General features: G+C 48.9%; 1 protein-coding gene and 1 long non-coding RNA gene across 2 annotated transcripts in view; both read left to right on the top strand.

The window, feature by feature from the left end:
- Nucleotides 1–172: 172 nt before the first annotated feature.
- On the top strand, nucleotides 173–1,432 carry LOC146756752 (uncharacterized). The gene is made up of 3 exons (XR_014937342.1): nucleotides 173–354; nucleotides 438–587; nucleotides 1,330–1,432. It is a non-coding gene; the product is annotated as an uncharacterized LOC146756752 (long non-coding RNA).
- Nucleotides 1,433–2,483: 1,051 nt separating this feature from the next.
- Nucleotides 2,484–11,829, top strand: part of LOC146756747 (uncharacterized) — a 252,104-nt gene continuing 242,758 nt past the window's right edge. The window contains exon 1 of the mRNA XM_085524253.1: nucleotides 2,484–2,714. The gene's annotated coding sequence lies outside the window, so the exon portion shown is untranslated. The remainder of the gene's footprint in view (nucleotides 2,715–11,829) is intronic.

Raw genomic sequence — 11,829 nt, 5'->3', positions numbered from 1 at the left:
CGACCCCCATAGACCCCCCATAGGACCCCCATAGAGCCCCATAGAGCCCCATAGAACCCCATAGAACCCCATAGAGCTCCATAGCTGCCAAATAGTGATCCATTGACTCCCATAGAGCCCCATAGGACCCCATAGCCACCCCATAGATTCCCATAGAGCCCCATAGACCCCCATAGGACCCCATAGACCCCCATATAAACCTATATAACCCTATATGATCCTATATATAACCCATTGCAGCACCCCGATCCTCTCACCATAGCCACCCTAAGGATCTTCCCTAATGAACTTGGCCAACCCCATTATCATCTTAACGCTAACGAGCTGGCTTACATCCTCCAAGGCTGTGGCAAGGTAAGGCCCTATATTGTATATAGGGGATATAGGGGGGTGGGATGCAAATGAGGCTTAATGAGCTCATGAATATGCAAATGCAGGCCGGCCTGGTGTTGGAGAATGGGGAGAGCCTGAGCTTCGAGGTGGAAGTGGGGGACGTCCTATTCTTCCCTATGGGGAGCCAGCATTACTTGAAGAGCGGGTGCCCTGACGGGATCCTATTGGTGCTGGGTTATAGCACCGGGAATATGGTGGGTCTATGGGGTCTATATGGGGTTCTATGGGGGTCTATGGGGTCTATAGGGGTCTATGGGGCTCTATGGGGCTCTATGGGTGGCTATGGGGTCTATATGGGGTCCTATTGGATCCAGTTGGGTCCTATGGGGTTCTGTGGGGTCCTATTGGGTTCTATGGGGCTCTATGGAGCCTTATGGGATCTATAGGGGTCTATGGGGCTCTATGGGATCCTATGGGGGTCTATGGGGCTCTATGGGGGGTCTATAGGGTCACTATTTGGCAGCTATGGGGTCTATGGGGGTATATGGGGGTCTATGGGGCTCTATGGGTCTCTATGGGGCTCTATGGGGTCCTATGGGGGTCTGTGGGGGGTTTATGGGGTGTCTATGGGGCTCTATGGCGTTCTGTGGGGGTCTGTGGGGCTCTATGGGGTTCTATGGAGCTCTATGGGGGTCTGTTGGGATCTGTGGGGCTCTATGGGGGGTCTATAGGGGTCTATGGGTCTCTATGGGGGTCTATGGGGGGCTATAGGGCTCTATGGGGTGCTATGGGGTCTCTATGGGGTTTATGGGGTCTCTATGGGGCTCTATGGGGTAACTATTTGGCATCCCTGGCCCTCCATTCATTCGAATGGATCCCTATTTGGCACCTATGGGCCTCCATTCATTCCTATGGGGCTCCATTCATTATAAAGAACACTATTTGGCAGCTCAGAGCCTCCATTCATTTTAATGGCTCACTATTTGGCACCTATAGGAACTCCAAACCCAGCGCCTCAATCGCTACTTCCGGTCTCTCCCGGCCGCCATCTTGGCTCGCCTCTTCAGTACGGATCTAGAAAAGACCCGGATGTTGCTCCTGGATCAATTAAAGCTCATTAATTAACGCTTGTAACTCATTAAACAGATGGCAACGCATTGATTGTATTGAGACGGTCCTCCAGGGCCACAGAGTTGGACGGGCTAGAAGAGACTTCCGGGTTTAGAGAGGCATAAAGGGACTTCCGGGTTCCGAACGCTTCCGAACGCATCCGAAGGTTTCCGAAGCCCGAAGAAACCCGGAAGTCGAGCGGAGCGGCTCCGAACTTGACCCGAGCGGCTCCGAGCGCTTCCGAGTGCACCCGAGTGGTTCTGAAGTCGATCCGAGCGCTTCCGAAAGGTTCCGAACGGTTCCGAAGCGTGAAGGAACAAGGAAGTCGCTCGTAGCGATCCCGAATGGCTCCGAACTGGACCCGAGTGTTTCCGAGCATCTCCAAAGTCGACCGGAGCGCTTCCGAACGGTTCCGAATGGTTCCGAAAGGGTCCGAAGCCCGAAGAGACACGGAAATTGCTCGTAGCGATCCCCAATAGCTCCGAAGTGGACCCGAAGGGCACCGAGCGTTTCCGAGCTCCTCCGAAGTGAACCCGAGAGCTTCCGAAAGGATCCGAATGGTTCCGAAGCCTGAAGAAACCCGGAAGTCGCTCGTAGCGACCCCAAACGGCTCCGAACGGCTCCGAACTGGACCCGAAAGTTTCTGAATGTTTCCGAAGTTGACCCGAGCGCTTCCGAACGGAACCGAAGCCCGAAAAACCCGGAAATCGCTCGTAGCGATCCCGAAATAGACCCGAGCGTTTCCGAAAGGTTCCGAACAGCTCCGAACCCGACCGGATGCCGCCTGTAGAAACCCGGAAGTCAACCAGAAGTCGCTGGGAGCGGTTCCAAACCCGACCCGAGCGGTTCCGAAGAATTCCGAAGGCGAAATCGAAGGAACCCGGAAGTAAACCGGAACTCGCTCCGAAAAGACCCGAGCGCGTCCGAACGGAGACGAAGTGGATCTCGGAGCAACCCGGAAGTTAACCGGAAGTCGCTTCAGAACGACCCGAGCGCTTCCGAATACTTCCGAAGAGAGCCGAACCGGAACGGAAGTGGCCAGACCAACCCGGAAGTAAACCGGAAGGCCCTTCAGCAGGCTCCTCCGGCAGCCGAACCGGCTCCGAACACCGGACGAACTTCGTCTTTTTTCGGCTGTTTTCGGTTCCGGTACCGGGGATGGAGAAACAAGGGCGGGTGGATTGTCCGGCGTTACCGCCCGGGTGGAAGAAGGAAGAAGTGATACGGAAATCGGGGCTGAGCGCCGGGAAAAGCGACGTCTATTACTTCAGGTAACGGGGACCGGCCCACCGTTCCCTGGTGGCAAAGTCTCATCTTTTGTTGGCTCTGTGCTCCTCCCCTGGCTTTCTGCAAGGCTGCCATTTGCTGGAAGGCTGCTTCCATCAGCTTCTGACAGAAAGGAGACAAGAAATGCATGAAGAGCATCTCTTTGGAGGAGGATCTGAGCACAGCCAACCACAACCTTCTGGTCAAGAGCAGTTTCTTCAGTTTACCGTTCCACTGCTACAGTGTTGTGCCACTTCTGCAGTGTCCTTTCCTCTCTCCTGCATCACACACCCTGCCCTTCCCTTCACGCGGCCCTATTTAGAGGCAGGTACCCACACCACAGCTCACAAGAGCTTCCTACCCACAGAGGCTTTCTCTTGCTTGGCCTCCACGCCTCACTTTGGCCTCAAGACTATTAAGTTGCAAGGCCTCTTGGCCAGGCTCTGGGCCTCCCTCCAGGCTGTTTTACCTTAAGGCCTCTAAGCCTCCTGGGCAACCTCTAAGCCTTTAGGCCTCCCCCTATGCCCCTAGGACAGCTTACAGGCATCTGTGCCTCCAGGTGTGTTCTCCATTACAGCTCTAAGCCTTCCTTTGTGCTATAAATGCTCATGGACACGTGGCCTCTTTTTTGGCCTCCCTCTGTGCATCAGGCCCTCAAAACCTCAGTGCTTCCAGTCCAGCCCTTTAGTACCTCGGCTCCAGGCCTACCCTGAAGCTTCAAGGACTTTAGGCTCTACAGGGCTGTTAAGGCCTCTAAGCCCCCTTTTTTTGGCTGTGTCCGATAGAACCACCACTGCCCTTGATGCTCTGTCCCATAACCCCCACAGCTTAGCCCCGTAAGCTATGCACCATAAGCTTCTGTTTGCCTACAAGCTATGGCCTCTAAGTTTCCCCATGGGGCTCTACGCAACACGGCCAGGGACAGAAATGGGGCTGTTTCTGCCCTTCTTGTCACCCAGCCCCTCCCACCGTCTGTCAGGGGCAGGAACCCACAGGACCCATAGAGAACCAAAAGAACATCATAGAGAGTCATAGAGCCACATAAGAATGACAGGGAGCAATAGAGACCCATGGGGAGCCAAAGGGAACAAATACAGACCCATATGGGAGCTATACTAACACACTCACACATGTACCTGCAGGGACCCATATTAGTGCATAGGGGAACATACTGCCCTGTAGCAACCAACTGTGCCCCACAGCCAGTTACGATGATGTTCAGTCACCATGGATCAAGGTTCACGGCACTGTGGGATGGCCTGAGTGGCCAACTCACACTCTTGGCCACCCTCCATCTCCCGTGGCTCCCACACCAACCCCACAGCACCACCCACACTAAGACCTGTCCCGCAAATGCAGCTGCTGCCGCTCAACAAGTCTTATTGGCTGAAAGCAGGAGAGTTGAGAGATCCAAAGGGGTTGTGAGATCAGAGGTTGGGGCTGGAAGGCAGAGCATCTGCAGCTTTCGTTCCTCACTGAGTCCTTTCTATTGGGAAAGGAGATGGAGGGAGTTGAGAAGATGGAGGGCAGGGATGTGGGGTAGGAACCCACCTTGATGCTGATGTCACAGCTCCGTGCCTGCAGCTTGTTACCTGGGACTCAGCCGTGTCAGCACGTGTCAGACTGAAGGGGCTTCTCCTGCCAATGCAAAGAGGAAAGGCTTCATTATGGGCCGGAGGGGGACCAGTGTCCCATAGTGCCCCATAGCTCCCACTGTTCGCCCCATAGATATGGGTAAACCTAATACACAGTCAATGATTTCCTGGAATTCGGATCCATATTCAATAGTTGTTTAGCATGCAGACCCCTCTCTTGTTATCACCCATCATATCAGTGTGGGAATAAAATGTTGTTTGTGCCTTTAGAACAAGAGAAGAATCTTTTCTTTCCAGGTCTCAGTATATAAGTGAAGTAGTTTGTAGTTATTTCAAGGTCTCAGTATATAAGTGAAGTAGTTTGTAGTTATTTCAAGGTCTCAGTATAGAAGTGAAGTAGTTTGTTGTTATTTCAAGATCTCAGTATACAAGTGAAGCAGTTTCTAGTTATTTCAAGGTCTCAGTATACAAGTGAAGCAGTAGCAGAGGAGAGGCTTTGTTATGGGCATGGGAAGAGCCCCAGCAAAACAAGTGCTTCCAAAGGCTTGCAAAAGGGACCCCACGGGAGTCGGCCATGTTGGAGAGCAGAGGGTGGGCAGGAAAGCTCTTTCTTCCCATGACTTGCAGGCAGCCCAGCCTCCCCCCTTGCACTTGCCATACCTGAACGTGGAAGGTCTGCGCAATATCTCCACCCACGTCATAAACATACAGTCCCAGGAGAGTTTCCCTTTCGTCCTCATCCACTCCCTCAAAGACAAGAGATGATGGCGGTCACACTTAGGCAGGCTGTGCCATAAAGAACACACTGAGGCCAAAGGTGGGAGCCCTTCCAACCCTCCCTGTGCTCTGGTAGGATTGGAGCACAACGGAGGGCGAACCTGAGTCAGGGCACGTGGAGCAATTGCTCCCAGCTGCTCGGCCACAAAGAGCAGCAGAGGCCTTTGGAGACATGGAACCAGCCGAGGGATTCAGTGCCCTCAGGCAGGATGCCGTGCTCTGCAGCAGCCCACCACTGAAATTTGGGAGCTCCCAACTGTATGGGGTCGTATGGGGCTCTGTTGGGTGTCTACCGTGTGGCTCTATGGTGCTCTATGAGCTCTTGTGTGGCTCTATGGGGTCTTACAGGGCTCTATGCGGCAGTTATGGGGCTCTGTTGGGTGTCTGTAGGGCCCTTATGGGGCCCTGTTGGGTGTCTGTCGGGCACCATGAGGCTCTTTGGTTCTCTATGAGCTTCTTGTGCAGCTCTATGGGGTTTTACGGAGCATTATGGGGCTCTATGGGGTGTCTGTGGGGCTCTATAGGGCTCTTCGGGGTGTCTGTGGGGGTGTGTGTGGGGGTCTATGGGGTCTTATGTTGCGGTTATTGTGTTCTGTTGGTTATCTCTGGGGCTCTATAGGGGTTCAATGGGCTCTTATGGGGCTCTATGGCAAAGCTTTTTCCTCGGGGGCCTCCAGAAGCAGCAGCAGGCAGAGACTTACCAAGATGGCAAAGTCTCTGGGGGCACTGCTGACATCCCCAGAGGGAGACACCGCCTTGGAGACATGCCACATGGTGAAAGCCGTGGGCCAGATGTTCTCCAGCAGCTAGATGACGGCGTGGCCCTGCGAACCTTGGAAAGCCCAGCAGTTGCCAACAGAAATATCAGGCTGAAATGAGAGAGATGCGTCCATCAGTGGTGAGGCAAAGAGTCGCCAGAGCTGGATGCTGGGCAAGGAGCACAGAATTTGTTTTCTGTGTGGGCTGCCGTGCTCCCCGTAATGGAACGCTACTCAAGGGACAGGAGGGGAATATGCAAAGGTTTGGACAACAGCTCTGGAGTCAACCGCCTTTCTCTGCTTGCCCAGAGCCGGCGGGGCAGCCCTCCCCAGCATCTGTCAGCCCAGCACCCTCCCAACACTGGTGTCAGTGATGTGGGGAAGAGTGTGGGCTGAGCAGAGCAGCTGGGCCAAAGGAAATGGATGTGCAGCCAGAATGGGGTGAGGATGTGGGGGAGGGAGAATGGGAGGGAAGGGTTGGGGGTAGGAAAGACTGGGAGAAGGATGGGGGGTAGGATGGAGGGAGGAATGGGGAGGATGGGTGTGGGAATACAAGAAAAGCTGTTCAGAGCAGCAGCTGTGGAGCAAGATAAACAGCATGGGAACCAAGGACACCTCTGCAAGGAGAAGAAGAGTCTCACAGCTCTGATTGGTTATGTGCCTGCATGGACAGTTGAAAAGTGTTTTGTAGAATGCTTTGTTGACATGTAAGATGTTTGGGAAAGTTGTAAGGGCGGATGGGAAAGTTAGAAAATAACAACTTGTGAAGGTATATAAGGGATGTGAGAACTTGTAATAAACAATTTGGATCGTTCACATCTGAGTCCGTGCCGAGTCGCTGCATGAGGGCTCTTTTCCTAGGCAGGCGGGCAAAGGCAACTGAAATGCAAGTTTGCTGTCCCTCTTTTTTCTCGCGTCAGTAGGCCCTGGATATCTTCCCAGCACCTCTCTTAATCAGCCTGGAAATGTTTGCTAGCAGGAAGTAACCCCATCACATTGCCTGAGACTAATGATGCCTTTTTCCCCACTCACTGCAGGCAGCCTCTGTGATCATTTTAGACAAAAGTGCACGCTAATAGCACTAAATTTGATAGTTTATTCTGTTTTCCAAGCAGGTGTTCCACTTGGGCTCTGTATCACGTACTGGCCACGCAGATATGGTGTACAACTGGAAGAAATCCTTCAGACCCTGAATGCAGGAGAGAATCTGTGATGGGTGAGAGAGGAAATGTGCACCTTGAAGCAGGGGACGCCCTGCTGGCACTACCTGTTGCATCCAACACCAACATGGCTTGCTGTTTCTCAAGGGTCAGTAAGTAATAATGCCCCTAGTGATACTCTAGTACATTTGTCCTCTAAAATTGGTTCTATTTGACATGCTATTCCATTAAATTGCGCGATCATTAATCAATTATTAGCTCGGATAACTCAGTCAGTAGAGCATGGTTATGAGCATCTTAAAAGCATTTATTGCACAAATTTTAGTGGTCATTAAAAAATCAATGTATCAGAGTATATGAAAATTGAAGACTTTTCCAAATCAGTTACAGATTAACACAATGGGACCCTCACAGATTTATTTTCAGGTTGCAGAAACTTAGGTTGCAGTACAGACATATTTGTTTTTTTTAGTGGGTTTAACAGTAATGTTGTTATGTTGTATTTGACTTGTCTCTTTTTTCACTTTCAGAGTATTGTCAATCAAGGCCTTGATTGAGTTATCATAGTTATGTTATTAATATAAGTAGTGTTGTTATTCTATAGGCAGTATCTTGAAATTGTTGTAATACAAGAAGAATTTATGGAGCAGCAGCCATGGATCAAGATAAGGAGTTCACAGAGCAGCAGCTACGGAGCAGGATAAAACTACATGAGAACTAATTGAACAAATGAACTGAATTGCTTGTTAAATATGGTTAGTCGGTCGGTAAACTGAGCCTTTTCAGCCTAAAAGAAAACGAGGGAAATGTAGAGAGTGTTTTTTACAGCTAGTTAGCTGAGAAGGGTCGTAAACACGGTGCAGTTAATCAAGCAGCCATAACACCTGCAAGGACAGTGAGAACAACAGGATGCCCTGGGATGGTGAGAAACTAGCCATGGTTCTGGGAACTCAGCAAGGGAGTAGCTTTCAGGATGATAACAAGAAGCTGCAAAGATACTTGGGGATGGTATGTAATTGGGAACCAATGATGAGCTCCACTTTTGCAATATGTATGAGCTAATTATCCGTATTATAAATGTACACGCAGCCAAGGAATAAACGAGATTAGCTGATCATATGTCAATGACAGGTGTGATCGTTTGCTTTTCTCCCGCCGTTCTGCAACAGGTGCTGTTCTTTAGAAAGCTCTGCCTGATTATGCACATCTCTCTGCATAGAGTTGGGCTTCTTTTGACAGAGGGCCCTATTACAATCTTGAAAAAAAACACAGAACATGATAACTGGAAAACTCACGTTGTAAAGCTAGATAACACCAATTTTTAACAAAGCTTGCAGCTGCACTTCCCCACAGAGAGCATGGCAAAGCTTTGATGACAGGGCTTAACAGACTTAGGAAAACTCACTGCAAGAGACTGAATGTGTCTCACTTTGTCCATTCTTCATAGGTGCCCTGCCCGCAGCAGGAGCAGAGCAAGAGGAAGACTGAATCTCCCCAGTACTCTGAGGTACTTTCTCTGAAGGATGTGCAGGGACCCCTGTTGGCTTGCTTACTTCTTGGCTTGCTTACTTCTAGGCTTGTCACCTCTGGACCCACCTCCCTCTGCTGCTGCCTCTGCCTTATGCTTCTGAACAATGAGACCTTGAAATACTTAAGCTCTAGGCCAGCTGTTCAAGGTACATAATGCTGCTAGCAGGCCTGGGTGCTTTTCACAAGCTGGAGGGGCAAAGCAGTGTGTTAGAAACAGCCTTCTAGTGGATACACAGAAACACTTTGCTCCCCCTGCAGGTTTCTGCACTGAAGCTGACATGAACCTAACAGTGGATGAGCAATGGGTATTTCTGAATTCTCCCCATCCCTGATTCTAGGAGGAGCCCAAGCTCCTGCCTTCAGTGCCCAACTGTGAATTGGCCCTTTTGCTAAGCTTGTGCCACATGAAAGACTGCAGCCATATTGGGGATGTTTAATGTAAACAGGCACCAAATTACACGACAACACAAGCCATATACTCACATCAAAGCTCTGGACTCTGAGGTTTCTCCATGTCCGTCCTAAGTTTCCACGTAGTTCCCAGAGAGTGGTGCTCAGGTCTTTGCTGTAACAACCCAGAGTGGAGAGCTGATTCCTTCTCTGGGACATTTCTGTAGCTCAGGATGCTTCAGCGTGCACTCAGCTATGACAGTGACTGGGAAGGAATGGGGCTGCTGCATTCCGTGTCTGCTCCTATGAGCAGCTTAAGGTTACAGTGGGGGCATGAGCTCAGGTTGCTGTAGCACACTGAGCATCGTTTCAGCAGGGTAGATTCAGTGATATGAAAGTTGGTTGCCTTGTTTTACTAACCTGTAATTAGGAGGGCTGCCAATCAAGAAGTTGCCTTTTCCATGCTGGGAGAATTGTGTGCATGTTCCTTTCAAAAAGCTATTTTTTGAATTCTAATAGAAGGGAATGCAATTAAGTAACGTGAGTTTTTGAAAGTAGAAGTTGTCAGTTTCCCTCCATAAAGACTGCTCTTTCAGAAGTTGTGCTCTTGTGAATGTCCACAGCAAGGCCTGTCTCTCTTTCAGGCTCAAGGCTGGAAGTGACAGACTGGAAACCACAGCTCAGCAACAAAGCAAAACGAATGAAGCCCCTCAGGACAACCTTCAAGCCTTTGCTTCAGTAAGCTAGTTAAAAACCTCTGTGGGTTTTGCAAGCTCCTGAGACTAGTTAAGTAATTCTGTGAGGAAAATGCATGATGACATTTTCCTGGAGGGCCTAGGAGAGCTGAATTCCCAAGCTGTGCTGACCATAGGCTACTCTGAAAATCCTGCCATTCGTTATTTCCCCACGTTTGTGGTTTTGAGACTTGCCACGATGCTATGGCAAGCCGTAGTTAACACTAGAGAAGGTAAGGGTTTACACTAACATGCTGATGTAAGTATTTTCAGGTTTAGATCTGCTTTAGTTGTGGTATCGAAGACCTCAGGCTGCACGTTAGACATTCCTCCTGCATTAGAGGTATTTGCCAAGTTTGTAGAACTGCACAGCACTGCATTAAAGTGTCTCACTGTCCTTAACGTGGTTAGAGTTGTTATAAAATAGTATTTTCATCTGAGGCCTATGAGAAGCAAATGATTCATGGATTTGGTCTGGGGAGGTAGGGAGGTGACTGCAGGCCCTGTGCTGTACTGATACTGGCAAGAGTGGCAATAAGGTGTGAACTTCAGGAAGAAACACTGCATATACAAAATAACAAAACTTAATTTTTAGTCTTTATTATTAAAGCATGTAAAAAAGAGACCAAAAAACCCACAAAACTAGTGGGATATGTGATCTTGTTTCTGTGAAACAACCACATGAGGCTGCTTTAATGGCAGTGATTGCCATTCTCAGTGAGAACTCCAGGTTTTGATCACAGTTTTGATGAAATTTTACTCTTCCTGTGCTTCAGCCTTGAAAAACAGTCACTCACAAATGTATTTACTGCCAGAAGCGGTGACACAAGTAAGAAGGAGGATATTTCTCTCTGGTAAAATGAGACTTGTAGAGGTCTGGTAGAGAGACATGATCAAACTTTTAGTTGCAACTCCATATATTCCATTTGAAAATCTGCAAGTCATGTATTTATGTCAACTGAAAATGGAGTCATAAAGAAAGCAAATAAATGATATATTTTTTTTTTCAATCTTGAAACCTATTCTTAATTTTCATTGTTAAAATGGGAAGCATAGCTGCATCTTTTTCATTTAGAGTAAGCCAAAAGGAATTCTTTCAGCATTATCAATAGAAACTAGCTGTTAATCCAGCTGAGGATTAACAGACCATGTGCATGAGATACAGTGTGAGAGCTTCAGACTGGACCAGGAACAAGCAAAACTGTATTTAAGCATACACATTGGCTGCATAGGGAAGCAAGAGTGTAACATCAAAAGCACCACCTCAGCTCCAGCTCTCCAACCTAGACAGAGCTGGAGCTGCTATAGTCTCTACCTGCAACTGCCCAGTTCTCTTCAAAGCCCTGGAGCAAGCAATGCAGAAACATGCTATCTGCCCAGCCAGATTTCCCAGCTTGTAAACACATCAGCTGCAAATCAGGCGTAGTAAATCACCTGTGGATACTGATAGGACAAGGGGAATGGTTTGAAACTAAGGCAGGGGAGGTTTAGGTTAGATATTAGGAGGAAGTTTTTCACACAGAGGGTGGTAACTCACTGAAACAGGTTGCCCAAGGGGGTTGAGGATGCCCCATCCCTGGTGACATTCAAGGCCAGGCTGGATGTGGCTATATCCAGGGGGGTTGAAACTAGATGGTCATTGTGGGCCTTTTCAATCCAGGCCATTCCATTCTATGATTAAAAGATTCTATGACCAGACAACACGCAGCACACAAGCCTTTACTGCCATTGTTACTCTTCAATAAGCAAAATACACACAGTGATTTAATAGGGGAAAAATAAAGACTGCAAAAAGAGAGCTTCAGACTGCCATTTTGTACCTCAGAGCTGCAAGGATTGTGAGCTAAATTATCCAGCCGTATTGTTATGTCAAAGGAAAGGTGAGTCTTTAGCAGACTAACCCAAATGTCAATGCTTACGCAACACTTAAGCCACACTTAAGCCCTTACTTGAAAATCTTACTGTGCTACGTGGATCTAGTACTGGGTAAGAGAAGAGGAATCACCTCATGCAGACAGCAACAGGAATAGCAATTGCTCAATGGTTCTTAGAGAAAGCTCCAGATTATCAAAGAGAACACACTGAGAATATGAGGAACTGTGACAGGAAATACCAATTTCTGAAGAAAAATAAAAATTAAATGGAACTATTTGTTTTTAACAGGAATGAATTAAAA

This window comes from Coturnix japonica, chromosome 26, assembly GCF_054131305.1.
Source record: "Coturnix japonica strain WE chromosome 26, WE-NBRP24, whole genome shotgun sequence".
NCBI classification, from domain to species: domain Eukaryota; kingdom Metazoa; phylum Chordata; class Aves; order Galliformes; family Phasianidae; genus Coturnix; species Coturnix japonica.
This window is presented reverse-complemented; position numbering and strand designations above follow the sequence as displayed.